The sequence below is a fragment of the Candoia aspera genome, chromosome 1 (genome assembly GCF_035149785.1).
Source record: "Candoia aspera isolate rCanAsp1 chromosome 1, rCanAsp1.hap2, whole genome shotgun sequence".
Lineage (NCBI taxonomy): Eukaryota > Metazoa > Chordata > Lepidosauria > Squamata > Boidae > Candoia > Candoia aspera.
In genome coordinates this window covers 43,115,376-43,121,462 of record NC_086153.1, presented here as the reverse complement: position 1 = coordinate 43,121,462, position 6,087 = coordinate 43,115,376, and the positions used below count along the sequence as shown (strand labels likewise).

The 6,087-nt window shown below is 40.5% G+C and overlaps 1 long non-coding RNA gene across 2 annotated transcripts; it reads right to left on the bottom strand.

The window, feature by feature from the left end:
- Positions 1-1,549: 1,549 nt before the first annotated feature.
- Positions 1,550-5,193, bottom strand: LOC134487874 (uncharacterized). 2 transcript variants are annotated; one of them, XR_010066900.1, is made up of 3 exons: positions 4,967-5,193; positions 3,051-3,226; positions 1,550-2,234 (listed from the first exon to the last, which is right to left on the bottom strand). It is a non-coding gene; the product is annotated as an uncharacterized LOC134487874 (long non-coding RNA). The 2 variants fall into 2 exon arrangements; XR_010066898.1 differs by lacking the exon at positions 4,967-5,193 and having other exon boundaries at positions 3,051-4,426.
- Positions 5,194-6,087: the final 894 nt, after the last annotated feature.

The following is a 6,087-nucleotide window of genomic DNA, read 5'->3' as shown; positions in this document are numbered from 1 at the left end:
TTACTGAGTGCTGGGCAGACTGTGCGTGATATCCAGTTCTTTATTCCAGTGAAGGAAGACAATCAAAGACTATGAAAAGGAGAGACAGGATGCAGCTACTGTTATTGTCACTCCCAAATATCAGCCGCTTCAGTTGGTTGTCTCACTTGGCCTAACGATATGGTAAACCTGCCATTCATCCACACTATCAGAAATTCTGCCTACTCAGAATTCCCTGTTGTATGTAATGCCTGCCTATGAATTCAGCTGTGGGTGTGCAGTTTCCCCTAATCAGACCTGGCTAAAAGTGGTTGTGTGGCTTGGGCTAACCTATTTGGGTAGCAACATCCAGTACAACCACTGGATGGCAGCAAAGAAATATAGAAAACCATAACTGCTACCATCTGGTGGATCTTCATATTTTGCAGTTCAGATAAGGCAACCTTGTGTGACATTAATGCCACTATCTTATTCAACACTCCTCCATGTATTCATGCTTAGAAAGAACTTGAGAAATGTGTAGAGTTTTTCATTAATCCAATTATGGGCCTTTCCCCATTGCTGAGTTAAAGTACTATCCTCCCTTCCTTGAGTAAGCAGAAAATGAAACCAGCTTGGCTCATCACCAATCCCTATCTTGCCTCTATTTCCTTTTTCATGTCACTAAAGTCCCTTGGCTTCTCTCCAAGTTAATGGGGTGACAAAGCCTAATAGATTTTATGCATCTTGAGGCTATATTTGGAAAAGGGAAAACTACTTTAACATTGAAACAGCTAAGGGCAAGTTAAGTCTGTCTCATATGTGGGCTGGGAACAGGGCCGCAACTAGAGTCTGTGTCACCTGGGGCAAACATGGATTCCGTGCCCATTTTGGTGCCCCCCCCAGCGCTCATTTTGGCACCCCCCCCCCAGCACGGCACCCTGGGCACATGCTCCGTTTGCCCCGCCCCTAGTTGCGGCCCTGGCTGGGAATAAGATGAAGGCAACAACATAGGGACACAGCAGAAAAATACATTATCAGGGTATGTTTATGCCATGGTTAGATGAACTTGATTGGGAAAAGCCCAATGTTTCTGTAGGGCTCCATGGAAATCAACCATGTATGTATTGAAAAGATGGGCCAAACCACAATGACTGACAAAAATCTTAGACCCCGTAAAACTGAAAAAAGAACATTGTGAACTACAGAAGGAAAAAAAGTAGTACAAAGATTATTCTATATACTACAGCTATTGCTACTGAAGGAACACAGTGGATATTGTAGAAACTATTTTATTTTGAATGATACAAATGCTTATGGACATAAATCCATCCTTCCTTCCTTCCTTCCTTCCTTCCTTCCTTCCTTCCTTCCTTCCCTCCATTTTTTTGTATTGGCAGCCAAGAAAGCTTGATAAAGTTGCTATGGACTGCTGCAAAGATACAAAGAGACCATATCTGAAATAAAGGTTCCTTCTTTGGTATTTTTCTAATGTTAGAGTATTTTAATTTGCACCACTGTATTAAGCTGTTATAGTTTTAATTTAGTCATAGTTTTTCCCATGAACAATAATATCGAGTCTTGTGGTGCATGAAATTCAAACTATTTTATTATGTCATAAACTTTTGTAGATTCGTCCATGAAAACTTATAACACATACATGTATGTTTTAGGTGCCACAAGACTACTCCTTTCCTACAATAGACTAGCTTGACTGTCATTATAGAAAACGAACTGCAACAGATTCCAGAACATTGGAAAGTATTTTAGATAGATCTCTGGATCAAATAATGCTCACAGCTTCTTTGTCTCAATGGCTTGGACATTTTAAAAAAAAGTGCCCAGGTGTGACACTGAAGATTCTTCTTAAAAGTGCATCCTTTTTTACTCCAATTTTAATGAGTTATTACATTCATTTCATTGATGAGTCAATACGTATTAACTGCCTGAGCTGCTCAGGCTATTTGGCCTCTTCCCAGCTACAATGGGAAAGCATTCTTCCTCTCCTCCTTGCTTACACTTGAAAAGCCTCTTGATGCATAATGGGGGCATTTTTGAAGTCCATTCACCCAGCGATTGACAGAACTGATGGAGGAGACAGTTGACTGCTTTGCATGACAAGGGGATTTCAGAGATGATTGCTTGGATAAAGCATTAGACATCATCATGCAATTTGCTGACTTCCCCTAAAGGAAGAAAAAAGCCTTTCCTTAATCTACACAACAACCGCTTTTCATAATCTTCCTTCTTAGCTAGTGGCCTCCTTGATGCAATTTCTAAAAAAAGAAGAAGAAAAAAGTCCTTAGGTGCATTTTCTTAATCTCTGTCCCTGGTAAATCACAGTGCAATCCTATACATGTCTACACAGGAGCAAACCCCATTGAATTCAGAGGGATTAAGAAGCTCTCTGCTGGATCAGACCAAAGGCCTATCTAATCCAGCATCTGTCCAACCTGATGCTTTTGGAAAGCCAGCAAATAGGACTTGACTGCAACAGGATCAAGCTCACATCTTAGTCCCAGGGAAATATGGACAGACCCTTCCCTAACCCAATGAGCTCTAAAAATAATTAGACCTTTGTTTTTCAATTGTTTTGCAATTTCAGGCAACTAAATAAACATTGGGAAAATGTGTGGACCACCCAGGTAAACAAGCCCCCCTCCCCTTTTTTCTTTAAGAGCATATGTTTCAACAAATAAAATAATTATTGTAATTGCATTTGGGTATGTATTCCCATTCTCCCCATTTTTAAAGGCCGAATTAAATAAATTCTATAGCAAGGAATCCAAAATTAAGTATTTATTCAGCATGGGACTTGTTTTAGATCCCTCCTATCCTAATAAAAGCTCTTAGGCCAAACTTGTGTAAGAGTGCTCTTCAGAAGGAAAGTCTGAATTCTAAGGAGCTAGGGCTAAGTGGTTCTCCATGCCAACCATCTCCCATTTTTAGATATTCATTGTCATATTTCCCATTTACACTCTTTTGAGGTTGCTTGTGTGAGGTCACAGTTCCACTTAGCACATGAACTCACAGCCAGTGACTGCACCTAAGACTATTCCACTGTTACCAATTTCCTGAATTTTAGTGCTTACCTTGCTGCCTGTTTCATCATGTGCATTCTTCTCATCCATTTCTACAAAATTTGTAGTGATTGGTGGTGAATGTAGGAGGTGGAAGCTGAGGTGATGAGTGAGTTCTGGTCTAATCAGCGGACTGGCAGTGACGACAAGGAATCACAGCATCAGACTGTATCTCTCACATGCTTTGCCTGCAAAGAATTAATGGTACAGCTGGCAAAAGATCCTGCCTGAAAACCTGGCAAGCCACAGTCAACAGTAGTGGTCTTGGTAAAAGGCAGCTTTCTATGATCCCACTGAAAAGCATTAAGACCAAAGTCTTTAATTTGCTGCCTTTTCATTCTGGGCTCCGTGGTTGTTTTATGTGTTGTGCCAGGGAAAAGTCCTGTCTGGAACCTTATTCTAGAATGATTAAAAAAAGGCTAGACAAGCTTTTGTTAATCCAGCTTTCCCAATCTATTGCTCTTCAGATGTGTTGGAATTCAACTCCCTTAATTCCCATGCTGGTTGGGAATTATAGGTGGGATAGTCCAACCTGATTGGAAGGCCCCAGAGTAAGGAACGCTGTGCTGGGCCTTGGGGTTACACTTTCCTTCTAATAAGTTTCTGTAGCCTTTTATATTCTCTCTACTTTATCTTCTCTTCCTCCCTCTGCCCCAGTTTTGTGGAAAAACAGCTGTGAAAATAAAATGCCAACAGAGCTCATCTTTTATCTTGCTTGTCACTGGATTCAGTGAATCTGCAAGGACAGAAAAAGTGCTTGTTTTAAGCCCTCATCTTGCTTCATTTAGGAGGCTAAAGAAGCTTCACCATCTGAGGGGGGGGGGTCAAAGGTGACTCCCCCAAGGGGAGTCATGGAGGTTGTTCAGTCTATTCATGGCTTAAATCCTGATGATGGCTCTCTGCAAAAGATTCCTTTATTCTAGTGGCTTTAAAAAAATAACAGAGTTAACAAGCCTAGTAAGAAATCCATGACTCAGGCAAATCCTTAAGGATCAAGTGGGGAGGGAAGAAGGATGGGTTAGTGCTTGTTAATCCACAAACCTAAAAATACTCTCTGCCAAATCTTTTTAATACACTTAAAAAAATATTCAGTGCAGCTTGTTAGTACCAATTATAGAAGAAAATGCTGGGAGAGGATTTGATGCTTTCTTAACTAAGATTCCGCCTGCCCCCCAAGGAAACACAAACAAGAAAGACCATTAAGGTAATGGCACAATCCTGTCAACACAAATTCTTTTGTACATCAAAAGGTGCATCATTAAGAAAAGAAAAAAAAGAATAGAAATGAAAAGGTGCATGAAAATGCCTGGGGATGTACAATTGGCTCTATTCAGGTGTTGCACCATACTAGTGACTTGGAACAGTGAGTTCTTCAAGACGCTCAAATGCACAAAATGTTTGCTTGAGATCAAAAGGTTTTGTGTGTAGCAGGTCACAAACCATGATGGCACAAATTGATGTTGTCCAAATCGACAAGCAAACCTTTGGGTTTTCATTCTGCCTCCTGAAGACACCTGAAGAGATGAATGTCCAGAACTGATGAAGACCTTTAACTGGTGATTCTCAGCACTGCACATGCCCACAGGGCAAAAATTCCTACAGAACAACCTGTTTCTGTTCAGGCTTTTTTAGATATCCAAGATGTTGAGACATCCTCTGATGGTAAGATGGGGAAAAAATCAGAAAATGTCAGTAAAATAGAGGATGCTACAGTGACCTCTTTGAAGGCAAAAATATTAGTAGGTGGGTGAGGAAATCAGGGGCAGGAATGCTTCTTGGGAAATTGCTGAAAGTTCATTGTCCATACTGGCTGGAGCTGAGGGAAACAGTCGTTTAAGACATCAGCAACACACTCATTTGGGAAAGGCTACAAGATGAAGAACAGCTACATCAAGGTTTCCAGGCAAATGGGTCCTTGGTTATACTACCTCTTGGTGTTGTCTTCCAGTAATAATAAGGTGTGGTCACATGCAGGAGTCTTCCAGAATTGGGCAAGATGGAGCAATTTACAATAGCTTCCAGGAACTTGAGATGGGTAGAGAGAACATAAATCATGATTCACAGATATGTTTAGAACTGTCAGTTTTCTAAACGGTGGTCAACATAAAGCTTAGTTTAATACCATATCAACTGAGCAGCACAGGAAGATAAACTGTAATATTTATTTATTTATTTTCTATCCCGCCTTTATTATTTTTATAAATAACTCAAGGTGGCAAACATACCTAATACTCCTTCCTCCTCCTATTTTCGCCACAACAGCAACCCTGTGAGGTGAGTTGGGCTGAGAGAGAGGGACTGGCCCAAGGTCACCCAGCCAGCTTTCATGCTGTATATACTGTAAGTCTTCCTCACCTAGTAACTACAACTCCCAGAATTATAGAATTATATTTTACTAAAGTCTTATTGTGAATTCATCCAATCAATTTTGCTGTTGTTAAGACCATAAATATTTCTTTTGTAAGATACAGCTCTGATTTCTCCCTAAGTCCAACATAGCAGCATTTTCCAGGCCATCCTTCCCACAGAAATATTCCACAATGTTTTTACTAAGCAGACAACGATGAGCTCATCCCTACATTTGTACAGTGTACAACCCCATGTTATATTTTTTGTTGTGTATGATGTGCCAAAAATGGAAGCCGCGGTGTGTACCAATACTGGGAGCCCACGGTCATGGCTGTGAAATTCCATAAACATGGAGACAAGGCTTTAGTGAGGAATGAGGGAAGAAAAGGTACTGTTTGTGCAGTTTGGCATATCAGTGCACAATCCAGGCAAAGTTAAGTGCTGAGCCATTGAATTTTATTTGTGAATGATGTAAAGGGATCTTAATTTGGCTCTTGTTCTGTCCTTTATCCAAAATTGGCTGCTAGGAAAGAGCATATGCATCCAGAAAAAGTTCTCTGAATGCAGCTTTGCATAAAATTCTTGCATGAACTCCCTGCAAGGGAAATATCTGCTCAGCACATAGAAATCTTTTGCTAGATCTTGCTCATGCAAGTTGAGAAAAAAATTACATTTTTACACAGTATGTGGCCTGCATACA